This window comes from Oncorhynchus kisutch, linkage group LG17 (genome assembly GCF_002021735.2).
Source record: "Oncorhynchus kisutch isolate 150728-3 linkage group LG17, Okis_V2, whole genome shotgun sequence".
NCBI classification, from domain to species: domain Eukaryota; kingdom Metazoa; phylum Chordata; class Actinopteri; order Salmoniformes; family Salmonidae; genus Oncorhynchus; species Oncorhynchus kisutch.
The window spans coordinates 14,345,426-14,364,948 of record NC_034190.2 but is presented as its reverse complement, the minus strand read 5'-3'; the positions used below and the strand labels follow the sequence as shown (position 1 = coordinate 14,364,948).

The 19,523-nt window shown below is 45.3% G+C and overlaps 1 pseudogene; it reads right to left on the bottom strand.

The window, feature by feature from the left end:
* Window positions 1–19,523, bottom strand: part of LOC109908451 (syndetin-like) — a 349,878-nt pseudogene that overhangs the window by 67,342 nt on the left and 263,013 nt on the right.

Genomic DNA, 19,523 nt, shown 5'->3' with positions numbered 1-19,523 from the left:
ACCCCCAAAATCAAACATGGGTAAAGACAAAAAAAGGTGTATGGTTGATTCATTTACCTGATATGGAAGTTAATTAACAAACAATTCAATCTTTCTGATTACTATCATCACAATTTAACGTTTGGTGTATTCACAACTGAGGCATTGAAAGAGTTCCACAGGGATGTTGGCCCATGTTGATTCCAATGTTTCCCACAGTAGTTTCAAGTTGGCTGGATGTCCTTTGGGTGGTGGACCAGTCTTGCAGTTCTTGACAAAGAGGTACATCTGAAACCAACTACAGTGCCCCGTTCAAAGACACTTAAATATTTAGTCTTGCCCATTCACCCTCTGAATGGCACACATACACAACAATCCATGTCTCAAGACTTTAAAATCCTTCTTTAACCTGTCTCCCCCCTTTATCTACACTGATTGAAGTGGATTTAACAAGTTACATCAATAAGGGATCATAGCTTTCACATGATTAGTTTGTCATAGAAAGAGCAGGTGTTCTTAATGTTTTGTACACTCTGTGTATATTCTTACCCAGAGTTTGAATGCTGACATCCAGCACAAACACAAACACACAAGGTAAACACATGTGGTACCAAACATACCACACACACAGCTGCTGTTTATTCTGCCGGCAGCACAAATAAAGCTTGTTCAAAGCTAGCCCTGAAGATCCAGTGTTTACTCTGAGTTTCACAGCTCACCAGGTTGGTTGGTTAGGGAGCTGTAAAGCATCATCACAAAGGGATAATCACTAATCACAGGCAGACAGAGAGCGAAGGGGGAAGACAGTGAGCGAGAGACTAAACCACAGGAATGGACACTATGGAACACAAAGCTTTTAGCATCTTATGCTGGAATATTAAAGGTCTGAGGTAATCTGCCTTTTGCCTAAAGAATATGAAGCCTGACTTAAGAAAATAAATCAGAAATACAGACATTGTTATTCTACAAGAAACATGGTATAGAGGAGATGAATCCACTGGTTGCCCTCTAGGTTACAGAGAGATGTTAGTTCCATCTACCAAACTACCAGGAGTAAAACAGGGTAGGGACTCAGGAGGTATGCTAATTTGGTATAGATCACACCTAACCCATTCTATTAAATTAATAAAAACAGGAGAATTTTACATCTGGTTAGAAATTCATAGGGAAATGATCTCAACAGAGAAACGTTTTCTCCTGTATGCTACCTATATCCCCCCCAATAGAACCCCTATACTTTAATGACAACAGCTTCTCCACCCTAGAGTGGGTGATCAACCATTTCCAGGCCTAGGGATATGTACTAGTCTGCTGTAACCTAAATCCCAGAACTGGACAAGAACCTGACACTCAGCACACAGGGGGACAAACACCTACCAGGTGACAGTATTCCCTCCCAAATATGATATGCCCCCCTAGACACAATCAAGACAAAGCAACCAACAAAATCGGGTCACAACTCCTGCAGCTCTGTTGCACGCTGGGTCTGTACATAGTCAATGGTAGGTTTCGAGGAGACTCCTATGGTACGTACACCTATAGCTCATCTCTTGGCAGTAGTATTGTAGACTACTTTATCATTGACCTCAACCCAGAGACTCTCAGAGTTTTCACAGTCAGCCAACTGATACCCTTATCAGACTACAACAAAATCACAGTCTACTTGAACAGAGCAATACTCAATCATGAGGCATCAAAGCCAAAGGAACTGAGTAATATTAAGAAATGCTATAGTGTCATGACGTTGGTCTAGGGGTAGATTTATGACAGTCATAAATACCTCTTCCCTCCTTTTTCCTCTCTCTACCCTACTGAGGTTACATTTGCAAACCCCTTGGTTAACATAGAGATTCTGGGAACATCAGAAGGTGGGGGGAAATTAACTATATTCTGGTAATCCGACCAATTGAACATGTGCGGTGGTACATAATGAATATGATGTCAGTTCGGTTGTCATCTGAGACATTCTCATCGATGATAGGATGACATGAACTCTACAGTGGAAAGTCTACACATCAGAGTTATTGAGACGCTGCCTGCAGAATTCTGCAAAAATATTCTTTGTGTACAACGCAAAACCCCAAACAATGCATGTAGAGCAGAATTAGGACTATATCCACTGTTAAATTCTACAACCACCTAAAAGGAAGCGATGCATTCCACACAAAGCCCTCACCTACAGAGATTAACTTAGAGAAGTGTCCCTTCAGCCAGCTGGGTCTGGGGCTCTGTTCACAAACACAAACAGACCCCACAGAGCCCCAGGCCAGCAACACAATTAGACCCAACCAAAATATGAGAAAGCAAAAATATAACTATTTGACACACTTTAAAGATTTAACAAAAGAACTGAGCAAATTGGAATACTATCTGACCCTAAACAGAGAGTACAATGTGGCAGAATACCTGACCACTGTAACTGACACAAAGTTAAGAAAATACTATGTACAGACTCAGTGAGCATAGTCTTGCTATCGAGCGAGGTCGCCATAGACAGACCTGGCTCTCAAGAGAAGAGATGAGGTGGAAACTGAGCTACACTTCCTAACCGCCTGCCAAATGTATGACCACATTAGAGACACATATTTCCCTCAGATTACACAGACCCACAAAGAATTTGAAAACAAATCCAACATTCATAAACTCCCATATCTGTTAGGCGAAATACCACAATCTGCAGTCACAGCAGCAAGGTTTGTGGCCCGTTGCCATGAAAACAGGGCAACCAGTGGAGCACAAAAAACACTGTAAATACAACCAATACTAATCTGTTTATTTATCTCCCCCCACTATTTGTACTACAACTATTTGCACATTTCTAAAACACTGCTAAACACATAGCTGATAATATAACACTTGAAATGCCTATCTTTATAAAACCTTTTTGAGTGCAATGTTTACTGCTAATTTATAATAGATTGTGTTGATGTTGTTAAATTAGTTTCTTCTTACTTTTGTTTATTGCAAACCTATGTTTCCCATGCCAATAAAGCCCCTTTGAATTGAATTGAGAGAGAGCGAGAGACAGAATTTGATTGAAAGACTATGCTAGCTAGCATTAGCAGCACCCTCCTTGCTGGAGGGCCTAATAACTGCTGGAGGTGAACAGTGGTCAGGCTACATGGGTGGCTGGGTACTGGGGTCAAGGTGGTCTCTACAGGATGTCAGCGGAAAAGCATGGTTGAGTTTGAGACCTGGTGCTCAGACTGGCAGAGTTCAGAAATGTGATCGATTGTCCTTTTCTATACAGAGTTTTATCAGGGAGCCCTAGCTTTGAGAAAGTGGTGTAGAACAAGGAGGATGGATAGAGGGATATAGGGATGGAGGGATGGTAGGAAGGGCTAGGTTCCTGGACCCAGATTAAGCTTCTGGACTTAAAAACATGCTCAATGGAGTATTTTAAATGAAAGTGCTATCCAGTTGAGGAATGGGCATAATCTGAGTCTGGGAAACAGTTCCTTTTCTACAGTCTAGTGCCCTCAAACTCAACTCTGGACCTCCAAGCCAGTTCCACTGCATGTTTTATTGTTCCCCTCTAATCAGGGACTGATTTAGACCTGGGACACCAGGTGGGTGCAATTAAGTATAAGTTAGAACAGAAAAGCAGCAGGCTCCGGAGCTCGTAGGTTAAGAGTTGAATACCTCTGGCCTTGTGTATATTCAGACCATAAAGCATTTAGCAAAATGTGGTTTAGAAAGAAGGACGGATTAAATGGAGGACTTTTATTTATTTAACTAGGCAAGTCAGTTAAGAACAAATTCTTATTTACAATGACGGCCTAGGAACAGTGGGTTAGCTGCCTTGCTCAGGGGCAGAACAACAGATTTTTACCTTGTCAGCGCGGGGATTTGATATAGCAACCTTTCGGTTACTGGGCCAACGCTCTAACCACTAGGCTACCTGCCGCCCCAATGGGGAGAGAATGGGGAGATAGATGGGGAGAGGGGAAGGAGAAAAAGAGGGGGAAGACTTCACTCTCTCTTTCCTGATAGGCTGATGGCAGCCAGTCTAGTGTCTTAGACATGGAAATTGAGACAGTCACTAAGATATGTCTCCACAGTCTGAGTGTCATACATATTGGCATGCAAGTCATTGACAGAATTAGATTTTAAATCAAACCCCCGGGGGGGGGGCTAAACTACAAGGATTCCTCTGCAAATTGAAACGTGATGCATAATTGACTTTACAATGTGTTTACAAATCCGGTCTCTCCCTCGTGTGTGTTTGAGCGTTTATGCATTTGTGTGTGTGCGTGTGTTTACTCACCCATAAGAGAATACAGTTTATAATCTGAATGTCCCTTTTTGTAATTACGCCGGGGGAGATTGCAAATGACTGGTAATAAAGTCAAAGCCCAATCTGCATTATCACTTTAAATGAATGTACACTGCTAATGTAAACACGGACCTTGATTCTTAATCATCACAAAGTCAGTACATAGTATATACACATAAACGCTAATAATGAAAATAGTGATTTAATAAAGTGGTTTAAATTAGGAGAAGAAAACAAAAGGGGAAGAAAGCAGGCTGTAGGGGTTGTACTGTGGGAGAGAGAGAGAGAGAGAGAGAGAGAGAGAGAGAGAGAGAGGGAGAGAGGGAGAGAGAGAGAGAGAGAGAGAGAGAGAGAGAGAGAGAGTCGTTCCATTCAGTCATATTAAAGGATAATAATTGGTTGCTCTCCGCTGTCGATCATGTACAGATTAGAACATGGAGTTTAAATGGAGCATTCTATTGTAGGTCCCTTGGGAATGATTTTTCTCGACAGTAAACAGACCCTTAGAGAATGATCACTCTCTATAATGTACTGCCAACTTCAAATAATTTGCAGGGTTTTGCATGATTCAAGTCTGAAGCATCATTCAAGATCTACAGTACCAAGAGGTCTCCACAGTCTGTTCACGGCTTATCTATGTTGGCTTTCATTCAAACAATCCATTTAGGTTGGTATTGCTATAGGCACCACACCCAGACCTTGACAACACATATCTGTGGTGTCGTTAGTATAACGACAACATTCCCCCCATTTTGTTTTGCAGCGTAAATCTGACCACAGCACACGTGTGGAAACACACACTTCTTCTCATTAGTGTGTCGAAAGGAATTAGAGCTATCATTTGCTCTGTGAGATACAGCCATGCTATCATCACTGGCAGCTCCTCCTCTAAAGATGGTGGATGGATCTACTTACCCTTTAGGGTCACATAGTCTCACTTTATTACAATATACCCAGCTTCCATTCAGCCTGATTAACTTTCCAGGAATCCCAAAGAGCCAGAGAAAGAGCGAACTTTTGGGAAATTAAGAAAGTGTGTATCTCAAGTCATGAATGATTTATCGACCCGAATTAAAATAACGTTGTACTTCCAACTAAAGACTAAAAGCTTTTTCCAATACATGTGAAAGTTAAAAGAGGGAGTACGCTATGAAAATGGAGATAGAATGAGTCGACGTAGAGGGACTAGAGAGAGCGTCTCTGTGTTTCCGCAGCCAGCTGAAGCGAGGATGTTTTAAATAGCGCTTAATCAAGCGGACAGGGTTAGACACAAAGTGGTATCATTATGCTCTCTCTGTGTAAAAGGCCTCACACCACTTTAGTCTCCCGAGAAGAGCGGATCTCTCTCCCTCTCCCCTGATCCGACATGCGTTTGTGCACTGTTTTGTTTTACAGCCACTCTCTCCAGTCTGCACCTCTTATCTTCCTCTCAGAGCTCAATGTCCCCGGTCATGTGATCTAACAGCCCTGACAGACATCCCTCCTCCCTACAGTATCAACAGAAATGGGCTATGCTGGACCACACAAGTGTGTGTACGTGTGTATGTGCCTGGCGGTGTGTGTTCTCTCAGAAGTTTTTTTCAGGGCTGACAGTTTTCAGAAATTTAGAGGCCCCTCTGCTAACAGTCACAAACCCCACCTTCAGTGCCCCCTTCAGTGCGATGCTGGTAATGGATCAAATGAATCAGCTACAGCAGATAAATACGAGGAGGACACACAACCCTCATCTGGCGACACATTATCTCACCCATAGCGTGTTCATGAGAAGCACCGAATGAAGACTGAAAACTCACCTGTGACCTTTCGTGACCTCTTGCAGCCATCGACTGACTGATAGACCGACCTTACGTCATCACGCTTTGGTGATCGTCGTGACAACCTGTCACTTCAGCATTATCCCGAATTGACAGCCCCTTCCAGAATGTTCTCCCCCTCGGGACCTACTGGTTCAACTCAGAGGAGACTTCTTTAAAGTGAGAGATAACCACTGAGTAATCAGCTACTTCAAAGATGTGTTCCAGAATGAGAAAAATAAAGGAAGAATTAGAAATGGAAGAAGCAGAATACACAGAATATAAGAGAATGGCCTCAAATGAGTCTCATTCACCGTTGAAGTAGAACCAATGTGTGAAAAGTGGTCGGTTTATGTTGGTATTCTCCTGGCCATAGCCTTCTTTCTCAGATGGCGTTAATCACAAGGAGACAGGAAAGCAAGAGTCAACACAAATGGTTCAGTCGAAGATGGAATTGATGGCTGCATTACATTGTATCATATGTGAAACTGAGGTCAGTAGGGATATAGGAGGCAGAGAAGGGTGAGAGAGAAATAGAAACATATAGAGAGAGGAGAGGGGAGAGATTACGAGGGAGAGAGAGAGAGAGAGAGAGAGGGAGAGGGACAAGAGTGTGAGAAAAAGGAAGAGGAACGAGCTAGAAAAAGAAAGGACAGTGGTGATGAGCATGAATACCCAGTAATGACAACCCAGGGTGTTATTGCATTGTGGATCTGGTCTGGTGGTCTCCTGAGAGTTGTTAATGGAGACTGTTGTTGAGTCCCAAATGGCACCCTATTCCCTACATAGAGTCTTATGGATAGGATATAATGACCCTTAATGAGGGTAAAGGCCACAGACGGCGAGCAGCGAGCACTCTCGCCCCATTTCCCTCGTAGACAACACAGACAGGCAGGGCTGGAATGGATGGATATTTAAAGGGCTGGAATGGATGGATATTTAAAGGGCTGGAATGGATGGATATTTAAAGGGCTGGAATGGATGGATATTTAAAGCAGGTAAGAGAAAACAGGTGCATTAGAGGAAGAGAGAGATTGAGGGGAGAGAGGGGGGGGGGAGAGAGAGGGGGGGAGAGAGAGGGGGGGAGAGAGAGACAGAAATAGAGAGAGAGAGGAGAGAGAGAGGGGGGGAGAGAGAGGGGGGAGAGAGGAGAGAGAGAGTGAGGAGAGAGGAGAGAGAGGGGGGAGAGAGGGGGGGGGGGAGAGAGAGACAGAAATAGAGAGAGAGAGAGGAGAGAGAGAGAGAGATGAGGAGAGAGGAGGAGAGAGAGAGAGGGAGAAAGAGAGAGGAAGAGAGAGAGAGAGCGAGAGAGAGAGAGAGACAGAGTTTGAAAATGAGAGATTTTTTGCTTGCCATTTGGATGAGGCTCTCCTGGATTCTGTTCAGTGTTGTTCTCAGTCGGCTGCTGATCAAACCCAGACCTGATGATTCATACTGCAGAAGACACACACACAGGCACATTAATTGGCGCACACAGACACACACAATCTAACCACAAACTAATCTTAGGATAGAATAGAGATTAGAGAGAGAAAAAATAGCTATATCTTCTCAGTTTGGGAGCATTGTGAATGACTCTAGCATCTCTCTAGCGGTTAAGAGTGTTTGGCCAGTAACCGAAAGGTTGCTGGTTCGAATCCCCGAGTCGGCAAGGTAGAAAAATCTGCTGTTCTGACCTTGAGCAAGGCAGTTAACCCCCAACAACACCTGGGCACCGATGATGTGAACATTGATTAAGGCAGCCACCCCACACCTCTCTGATTCAGAGGGTTAAATGTGGAAGACACCGATGATGTGAACATTGATTAAGGCAGCCCCCCCACACCTCTCTGATTCAGAGGGTTAAATGTGGAAGACAGCGATGATGTGAACATTGATTAAGGCAGCCCCCCCACACCTCTCTGATTCAGAGGGTTAAATGTGGAAGACAGCGATGATGTGAACATTGATTAAGGCAGCCCCCCCCACACCTCTCTGATTCAGAGGGTTAAATGTGGAAGACACCGATGATGTGAACATTGATTAAGGCAGCCCCCCCACACCTCTCTGATTCAGAAGGTTAAATGTGGAAGACACTGATGATGTGAACATTGATTAAGGCAGCCCCCCCACACCTCTCTGATTCAGAAGGTTAAATGTGGAAGACACCGATGATGTGAACATTGATTAAGGCAGCCCCCCACACCTCTCTGATCCAGAAGGTTAAATGTGGAAGACACCGATAATGTGAACATTGAGTAAGGCATCCCCCCCACACCTCTCTGATTCAGAAGGTTAAATGTGGAAGACACCGATGATGTGAACATTGATTAAGACAGCCCCCCCACACCTCTCTGATTCAGAGGGTTAAGTGCGGAAGACACATTTCAGTTGAATACTTTCAGTTGTACAACTGACTAGGTATCCCCCTTTCCCTCTTCACATTACCATGACAGAGTAAAGAGCCTGGAGCCAGTCTCACCGCATTACCATGACAGAGTAATTACCTGGAGCCAGTCTCACACAACATTACCATGACAGAGTAAAGAGCCTGGAGCCAGTCTCACACCACATTACCATGACAGAGTAATTGCCTGGAGCCAGTGTCACACAACATTACCATGACAGAGTAAAGAGCCTGAAGCCAGTCTCACACCACATTACCATGACAGAGTAGGAGCCTGGAGCCAGTCTCACATCACATTACCATGGCAGAGTAGGTGCCTGGAGCCAGTCTCACACCACATTAAATCAAATAAAATCAAATCAAATGTATTTATATAGCCCTTCGTACATCAGCTGATATCTCAAAGTGCTGTACAGAAACCCAGCCTAAAACCCCAAACAGCAAGCAATGCAGGTGTAGAAGAACGGTTACCATGACAGAGTAGGAGCCTGGAGCCAGTCTCACACCACATTACCATGACAGAGTAGGAGCCTGGAGCCAGTCTCACATCACATTACCATGACAGAGTAAAGAGCCTGGAGCCAGTCTCACACCACATTATCATGGCAGAGTAGGGACCTGTAGCTAACAACATTACCCTGACAGAGTAGGGACCTGTGGCTAACAACATTACCAAGACAGAGTAGGGACATGTAGCTAGTATCATACCATATTACCATGGCAGAGTAGGGAACTGTGGCTAGTTTCATACCACATTACCATGGCAGAGTAGGGACCTGTAGCTAACAACATTACCATGACAGAGTAGGGACCAGTAGCTGGTATCATACCACATTACCATGGCAGAGTAGGGGCCTGTCGCTAACAATATTATCATGGCAGAGTAGGGGCATGTAGCTAGTATCATACCACACTACCATGACAGGGTAGGGACCTGTAGCTAACAACATTACCATGACAGGGTAGGGACCTGTAGCTAACAACATTACCATGACAGAGCAGGGACCTGTAGCTAACAACACTACCATGACAGAGTAGGGACCTGTAGCTAACAACACTATCATAACATGGTAGGGACCTGTAGCTAACAACACTACCATGACAGAGTAGGGACCTGTAGCTAACAACATTACCAAGACAGAGTAGGGACCTGTAGCTAACAACACTACCATGACAGAGTAGGGACCTGTAGCTAACAACACTACCATGACAGAGTAGGGACCTGTAGCTAACAACATTACCATGACAGAGTAGGGACCTGTAGCTAACAACACTACCATGACAGAGTAGGGACCTGTAGCTAACAACACTACCATGACAGAGTAGGGGCATGTAGGTAACAACATTACTATGACAGAGTAGGGACCTGTAGCTAGTATCATATAACACTACCATGACAGAGTAGGGGCATGTAGCTAACAACATTACTATGACAGAGTAGGGAACTGTAGCTAGTATCATATAACATTACCATGAGAGAGTAGGTACCTGTAGCTAGTATCATACCACATTACCATTGCAGAGTAGGGGTATGTAGCTAACAACACTACCATGACAGAGTAGGGGCCTGTAGCTAACAACACTACCATGACAGAGTAGTAGGGACCTGTAGCTAACAACACTACCATGGCAGAGTAGGGGCCTGTAGCTAACAACACTACCATGACAGAGTAGGGGCCTGTAGCTAACAACATTACTATGGCAGAGTAGGGGCCTGTAGCTAACAACATTACTATGGCAGAGTAGGGGCCTGTAGCTAACAACATTACTATGGCAGAGTAGGGGCCTGTAGCTAACAACACTACCATGGCAGAGTAGGGGCCTGTAGCTAACAACATTACTATGGCAGAGTAGGGGCCTGTAGCTAACAACATTACTATGGCAGAGTAGGGGCCTGTAGCTAACAACATTACTATGGCAGAGTAGGGGCCTGTAGCTAACAACACTACCATGACAGAGTAGGGGCCTGTAGCCAACAACATTACTATGGCAGAGTAGGGGCCTGTAGCTAACAACACTACCATGACAGAGTAGGGGCCTGTAGCTAACAACACTACCATGACAGAGTAGGGGCCTGTAGCTAACAACACTACCATGACAGAGTAGGGGCCTGTAGCTAACAACATTACTATGGCAGAGTAGGGGCCTGTAGCTAACAACATTACTATGGCAGAGTAGGGGCCTGTAGCTAACAACACTACCATGACAGAGTAGGGACCTGTAGCTAACAACACTACCATGACAGAGTAGGGGCCTGTAGCCAGTCTCACACCATGGATTCACAGCTCATTTAAACACTTCTGTGATGTTTCGGTGTATAATACACACATCTGTGTCCAATATGGATGGGTAAAGCCTGATATAATGTGTTCATTTACACCTCTGCTTGGCAGATATAAATGCCAAGAAAAATGCAAAGTAGGGCACACTTGCAAAAAAACCACATTCAAATCTCTAGTGACCTATGTGGTAAAATGAAAGGTTGATAAACAACACACACTACCATTCAAAATGTAGATATTCCATAGAAAAATCAGCCGTTTCCAGCTACAATAGTAATTTAAACATTAACAATGTCTACACTGTATTTCTGATCAATTTGATGTTATTTTAATGGACAAAAAAATGTGCTTTTCTTTCAAAAACAAGGACATTTCTAAGTGACCCCAAACTTTTGAACGGTAGTGTTTATCACAAGCATTTGCCAATTATATGTATCCGTCCTTGTCTGAACCAATATTTACCATTACCAAAAAAGGTGTTGTTTTGATTTACTGATGTGAAAGTGACAAAAGAGAAGAAGTCTAGAACAACAGAAATTCACTGAAAACACCTAAGCTGTTTCTATTGTAGGCAACCCAGCATATAGAATTGTCAACACATTATACTTTATGACTGAGGCCTGGGCTCAATATGAGTGCAGTCAACCATTACCATATCCAGCAATGATCTTGGTGTTTCCACCAGGCAGACAAAGAGACAATTCAAAAGGAAAATAATGGTTTTGGAAGACCAAGGTCAAATTTGCGTTCTGACACCAGGGGTTTTGTGACTAAGGCCAGGAGTTTTCGCTGGGCAGGTCACGTAGTCAGGAAATACTACTGGCCCTAATTACGACAACCCAGGCCTGAGATGAGAGAGCGATATGGAGAACAAGAGAGAGGGAACAGGGAGAGATAGGCGGGGCTAACAGATAGGGGGAGGAGTAGGATGATGTGGATGATAAAGATCACACTGCAGTTTATGGGTCTCAACACGACTCCACTAGTAACAGGGCCGGAGCACCAGTCTTACCCAGCAGAAAGGGGCAACAGGCCTGGCCCGACCAGCCTCCATGCCCCTCTGATCCCCGGGCATAGACGGGTTGGGGGCTGGCTTGGGAGCAGCAAGGGGCAACAGGCCTGGCCCGACCAGCCTCCCTGCCCCCCTGATCCCCGGGCATAGACGGGTTGGGGGCTGGCTTGGGAGCAGCAAGGGGCAACAGGCCTGGCCCGACCAGCCTCCCTGCCCCTCTGATCCCCGGGCATAGACGGGTTGGGGGCTGGCTTGGGAGCAGCAAGGGGCAACAGGCCTGGCCCGACCAGCCTCCCTGCCCCCCTGATCCCCGGGCATAGACGGGTTGGGGGCTGGCTTGGGAGCAAATTAAACAATGAACTGGAGGAGCAACATAAATCAAACAGAGGCAATATAATGAAATTGGTGTTTTGTTATTTGGAGGACCAGATGGAGTGTTGGAAAAAGAGGGGTTTTAGAGAGCTGTTCTAGTGTTTGTCCTTCATACACTAATTTGAAGGGGATGATATAAGTGCGTGTGTGTGAGTGAGTGAGTGAGTGAGTGAGTGAGTGAGTGTGCATGCACGTGTGTACCCAGAGAGAGAGATGGAGAGGAAGGGTTGGTTTAGATATTGTGTAAACATCAGCCTCTCAAAACCCGGTAGACAGACGGCTGTCAAGGGGACAATAAACAGGATCTCCCACTAATGTTCAGATTTCTGCTAACTTTCAATTCAAGTGACAGCATCTCTCTCACTCACACTGTTTCTCATTCACTCTCTCTCTCACTCACACTGTTTCTCATTCACTCTCTCTCTCACTCACTCACACTGTTTCTCATTCACTCTCTCTCACTCACTCACACTGTTTCTCATTCACTCTCTCTCTCATTCACTCTCTCACTCACTCACTCACACAGTTTCTCATTCAATCTTTCACTCACTCACACTGTTTCTCATTCACTCTCTCTCACTCACTCACACTGTTTCTCATTCACTCTCTCTCTCACTCACTCACACTGTTTCTCATTCACTCTCTCTCTCACTCACTCACACTGTTTCTCATTCACTCTCTCACTCACTCACACTGTTTCTCATTCACTCTCTCTCACTCACTCACACTGTTTCTCATTCACTCTCTCTCTCACTCACTCACACTGTTTCTCATTCACTCTCTCTCTCACTCACTCACACTGTTTCTCATTCACTCTCTCACTCACTCACACTGTTTCTCATTCACTCTCTCTCTCACTCACACTGTATCTCATTCACTCTCTCACTCACTCACACTGTTTCTCATTCAATCTTTCACTCACTCACACTGTTTCTCATTCACTCTCTCCCTCACTAATTCACACTCTCCCTCACTCATTCACACTCTCCCTCACTCATTCACACTCTGTCTCACTCATTCAGTCTCTCTCTCTCATTCACACTCTCACTGTCTCTCATTCACACTGTCTCTCATTCAGACTGTCACTCATTCACTCTCACACTGCCTCACTCATTCACTCTCACTGTCTCTCATTCACACTCTCTCTCACTCATTCACACTCTCTCTCACTCTCTCACTCACTCACACTGTCTCACCCATTCACTTTCACTGTCTCTCATTCACACTCTCTCTCACTCATTCACACTCTCTCACTCATTCAATCTCTCTCTTACTCTCACTCACACTATCTCTCACTCTGTCTCTCTCTGACTCATTCACACTCTCTCTCACTCATTCACTCTCTCTCTCTCATTCACACTGTCTCTCATTCAGACTGTCACTCATTCACTCTCACACTGCCTCACTCATTCACTCTCACTGTCTCTCATTCACACTCTCTCTCACTCATTCACACTCTCTCTCACTCTCTCACTCACTCACACTGTCTCACCCATTCACTTTCACTGTCTCTCATTCACACTCTCTCTCACTCATTCACACTCTCTCACTCATTCAATCTCTCTCTTACTCTCACTCACACTATCTCTCACTCTGTCTCTCTCTGACTCATTCACACTCTCTCTCACTCATTCACTCTCTCTCTCTCATTCACACTGTCTCTCATTCAGACTGTCACTCATTCACTCTCACACTGCCTCACTCATTCACTCTCACTGTCTCTCATTCACACTCTCTCTCACTCATTCACACTCTCTCTCACTCACACTGTCTCACCCATTCACTTTCACTGTCTCTCATTCACACTCTCTCTCACTCATTCACACTCTCTCACTCATTCAATCTCTCACTCACACTATCTCTCACTCTGTCTCTCTCTGACTCATTCACACTCTCTCTCACTCATTCACTCTCTCTCTCTCATTCACACTGTCTCTCATTCAGACTGTCACTCATTCACTCTCACACTGCCTCACTCATTCACTCTCACTGTCTCTCATTCACACTCTCTCTCACTCATTCACACTCTCTCTCACACACTGTCTCACCCATTCACTTTCTCTCTCTCTCTCTCTCTCTCTCTCTCTCTCTCTCTCTCTCTCTCTCTCTCTCTCTCTCTCTCTCTCTCTCTCTCTCTCTCTCTCTCTCTCTCTCTCTCTCTCTCTCTCTCTCTCTCTCTCTCCTCTCTCTCTCTCTCTCTCTCTCTCTCTCTCTCTCTCTCTCTCTCTCTCTCTCTCTCTCTCTCTCACTCTCACTCAATTCAATTTCAATTTAAGGGCTTTATTGGCATGGGGAACATGTGTTTACATTGCCAAAGCAAGTGAAATAGATAAACAAAAGTGAAATAAACAAACAGTATACATCACACTTACAGAAGTTCCAAAAGAATAAAGACATTTCAAATGTCATATTATGTCTAATAAACATAAAAATCGGTAGTATTTACATCGGTGTTTGTTCTTCACTGTTTAAAAAAAATATTAAAACCTTTATTTAACTAGGCAAGTCAGTTACGAACATTCTTATTATAAATGATGCTCTAGCAGAAGGCAAAAGCCACCTGCGGGGACTGGAGCTGGGATTAAAAATAAAAAATGAAATAAAATATAGGAAAAAACACACATCACGACAAGAGAGACAAAACAACACTACATAAAGACAGACCTATGACAAAAATATAGCATGAAAACACAGCATGGTAGCAACACAACATGGCAGCAGCACAACATGGCAGCAGCACAAAACAGGGTACAAACATTATTGGTCACAGACAACAAGAGCAAGAAGGTACAGTTAACAATACATCACGCGAAGCAGAAACAACTGTCAATAAGTGTCCATGATTTAGTCTTTGAATGAAGAGACTGAGATAAAATGGTCCAGTTTGAGTGTTTGTTGCAGCTCGTTTGTCTCTAGCTGCAGCGAACTGAAAAGAGGAGCGAGCCAGGGATGTGTGTGCTTTTAGGACCTTTAACAGAATGTGACTGGCAGAACGGGTGTTGTATGTGGAGGATGAGGGCTGCAGTAGATATCTCAGATAGGGGGGAGTGAGGCCTAAGAGGGTTTTATAAATAAGCATCAACCAGTGGGTCTTGCAACGGGTATACAGAGATGACCAGTTTACAGAAGAGTATAGAGTGAAGTGATGTGTCCTATTAGGAGCATTGGTGGAAAATCTGATGGCAGAATGGTAAAGTACATCTAGCCGCTCGAGTTTCTCTTTCTTTGGACACAAAGAAGGCTTTGTTGTAGAGCATTTTACACATACTCCGGGGAGGGGCCAGCTGAGTATAGGAATATAATCTGCATATAAATGGATGAAAGCTTCCTACTGCCTAAGCTATGTTGTTGATGTAAATTAAGTAGAGAGTGGGGCCTAGGATCGAGCCTTGGGGTTCTCCATTGGTAACAGGCAGTGGTTGAGACAGCAGATGCTCTGACTTTATACACTGCACTCTTTGAGAGAGGTAGTTAGCAAACCAGGGCAAAATAGAAATTGGCCTATAACAGATAGGATCAGCTTGATCTCCCCCTTTAAATAAAGGATGAACCGTGGCTGCCTTCCAAGCAATGGGAATTCCCCCAGAGAGAGGAGATGAGTTAAAAAGGTCAGAGATAGGCTTAGCAGAAACCTTAAAGAAGAAAGAGTCTAAACCATCTGACCCAGATGGTTTTATGGGGTCAAGTTTAAGGAATTCCTTTAGCACCTCTGACTCCGTGACCGCCTGCAGGGGGAAACGTTGTAGCGGGGCAGGTGAAAAAGAGGGAGGACCATCGGGGATAGTCACATTAGAAGGAGAAATGTTGGACGGGCAAGGAGGCATGGCAGAGACAAATAGGAATCCTGACTTAATGAAGTGGTGATTAACGAGCTCAACCATGTGCTCCTTGTCAGTAACAACCACATCATCAACATTAAGGAACATGGGCAGCTGTGAGGAGGAGGGTTTATTCTCAAGGTGAATTTTCCTTTAACCGTTTTCTAGAACTTTTTTGGTTTTAGACCCACAGAGAGAGAACTGCTCCTTAAAGTAACTAACTTTGGCCTTCCGGATATATATGACATATTTGTCATTTGCCTGAACAAGAGCCAGTCAGCCTGAGTATGCATTTTCTTTATGGGCGTGTATTTATTAACAATACCACTGAAAATATTAAAAAAAGAAGGTCCAAGCATCTTCAACAGAGGGGACCAAGCTGATTCTATACCAATTTACAGAGGCCTGATCATGAAGGAAGGCTTGCTCATTAAACATTTTTAGCAAGCATCTATGACAAGTCAGAACAGGTCGTTTCACTGAGCAGCAATTAAGAACACAGGCTGTAAAACAGTGATCACTAAGGCCATTACAGAAAACACCAGACTGATACCTATCAGGATTATTTGTGAGGATAACATCGAGGAGAGTAGCCTTTTCTGGGTGTTTGGAGTCATACCTTGTGGGATTGGTAATAATCTGAGAAAGATTTAGGGAGTCCCATTGTTTTAGGATTTGGTCTGGTGGTTTAAGCATGTCCCAGTTTAGGTCACCAAGGACAAATTCAAACTTAGTGTAAGGGGCCAGGAGAGAGCTTAGGGCAGGTAGGGTACAGGCTGGTGCTGATGGAGGAGGATAGCACCCAGCAACAGTCAACGAAGAGCTAATTGAAAGTTAATGCGTAAAACTAGCAAATACAATTGTTTGGGGACAGACTTGGTGGAGACAACCAAGCACTGAAGGTGATCCTTGGTAAAGATTGCCACTCCCACACCTTTGGAAGATATGTCTTGCCATAAAAGGTTATAACCAGAAAGGTTAACATCAGTATTCAAAACACTCTTCCTTAACCACGTCTCAGTAATGACCTACATCTCTGGATTGGAGCTGTGAACGCACACTTTCAATTGATACATTTTAGATAATAAGCTTCTAGTTTTAACATGCATAAAACCCAGGCTTTTATGAGAGCAGAAATCAGTGAAGCAGATATAAGAGCACAAGTCAGAATAGGGGGTAGCAACAGTAGATGGGCCAGGGTGTACATGCACAGACGTAACCAGCAGTAATACATTCAGGGCACGACAGAGGAAAGGGAGAGCTCTGCAGTGCTGATTTATGAGATTTGAATGTGCATTAGATCATATTGTACAGCAATTTCATCAGGTAACATGAACACAAAGCCGGCGAGAGGTGGTTAGAATAGGATGGGGGGGCCAAGAGTCCACGTAACCAATAGAGAGTCAGAGCCCGAGTGTGGAACTAACATAGACTGTCCCACGGATGGGTAAACAAGCAAGTTCATAGTCAACAAAGCAGGAGTCATGATGCAAATAGCATAAAGCACAAGCAAAACATATAACAACTTGGGGCTAGCCATTGTAAGTTCAGAGTCACTCGCCTCAACAGTGCCTGTGTGCTGGAGGCGAGTGAAAGCTGGGGAGAGATGGGGGAGTGTGGCGGGGGTACCTGTACCAGACAGGGGGAGACAAGCCAGGGCAGACAGTGAACAGAGAGGGGTGAGTGTGGTGGAGGTACCTGTACCAGACAGGGGGAGACAGGCCAGGGCAGACGGTGAACAGAGAGGGGTGAGTGTAGTGGAGGTACCTGTACCAGACAGGGAGACAACCAGGGCAGACGGTGAACAGAGAGGGGGGGGTGTGGTGGAGATACCTGTACCAGACAGGGGGAGACAGGCCAGAGCAGACAGTAAACAGAGAGGGGGGAGTGTGGTGGAGGTACCTGTACCAGACAGGGGGAGACAGGCCAGGGCAGATGGTGAATAGAGAGGGGGGAGTGTGGCGGGGGTACCTATACCAGACAGGGGGAGACAGGCCAGGGCAGACGGTGAACAGAGAGGGGGGAGTGTGGTGGAGATACCTGTACCAGACAGGGGGAGACAGGCCAGAGCAGACAGTAAACAGAGAGGGGGGAGTGTGGTGGAGGTACCTGTACCAGACAGGGGGAGACAGGCCAGGGCAGATGGTGAATAGAGAGGGGGAGTGTGGCGGGGGTACCTATACCAGACAGGGGGAGACAGGCCAGGGCAGACGGTGAACAGAGAGGGGGGAGTGTGGTGGAGGTACCTATACCAGACAGTGGGAGACAGGCCAGGGCAGACGGTGAATAGAGAGGGGGGAGTGTGGCGGGGGTACCTATACCAGACAGGGGGAGACAGGCCCGGGCAGACGGTGAACAGAGAGGGGGGAGTGTGGTGGAGGTACCTGTAGGAGACAGGCCAGGGCAGACGGTGAACAGAGAGGGAGGAGTGAGGTGGAGGTACCTGTAGGATACAGGCCAGGGCAGACGGTGAACAGAGAGGGGGGAGTGAGGTGGAGGTACCTGTAGGAGACAGGCCAGGGCAGACGGTGAACAGAGAGGGAGGAGTGAGGTGGAGGTACCTGTAGGATACAGGCCAGGGCAGACGGTGAACAGAGAGGGGGGAGTGTGGTGGAGGTACCTGTAGGATACAGGCCAGGGCAGATGGTGAACAGAGAGGGAGGAGTGAGGTGGAGGTACCTGTAGGATACAGGCCAGGGCAGACGGTGAACAGAGAGGGGGGAGTGTGGTGGAGGTACCTGTAGGATACAGGCCAGGGCAGATGGTGAACAGAGAGGGAGGAGTGAGGTGGAGGTACCTGTAGGAGACAGGCCAGGGCAGACGGTGAACAGAGAGGGAGGAGTGTGGTGGAGGTACCTGTAGGAGACAGGCCAGGGCAGACGGTGAACAGATCACCAGGTGGAATCCAAGCAGCAGAGCAGCAGGCAATGGGAGTAGGTGTCACATCTACTTGGGAGAAGCTTTTTTCAAGAAAATCCCAGCTAGCTAGCTAACGTAGGCTAGCAAGTCTCTGTCTTTTCAGTGTTGTGGAATAGTTCTTTACGACGTTCAAACAAAGTTGTCCTGTGGCTGTTGTATTTTGGGGATTCTGAAGAGGACTTCTTCTCTGCACAGATGGAGGGGGCTTCAAAGGACGCTACATTTGGGTGTGGAGGGGCTGTGAAACTCTCCTGCCACTGTAAGGCTCAAGAGTTTTCCCGCCTCTCGTTTTCGTACCTCTCGATTCACACTTAAGTGATCATTTTAGGGAGATTCTTTCCTAGCAGCTTGGTAGCCGTATTTATTAAGCTTTATAAAACAAAATCACCTAGAGATTGTCTTTTACTTTCTGTCTTCAGAAAGTAGGTTCAGACTGAACATTACTCAATCAATTTTGTGTTGGATGGTATATCCAGGTTCTGCTGTGTTTCTTCTGCAGATTTTGTCTTGTTAGAATATTATAATTTCTATTTTTTTTGGTTGCCCTTTTCTTGTGGCAACAGGACACAACTCTTGCTGCTGCGATGGCACACTGTGGTATTTCTACTAATAGATATGGGAGTTTATGAAAATTGGATTTGTTTTCAAATTATTTGTGGGTCTGTTTAATCTGAGGGAAATATGTG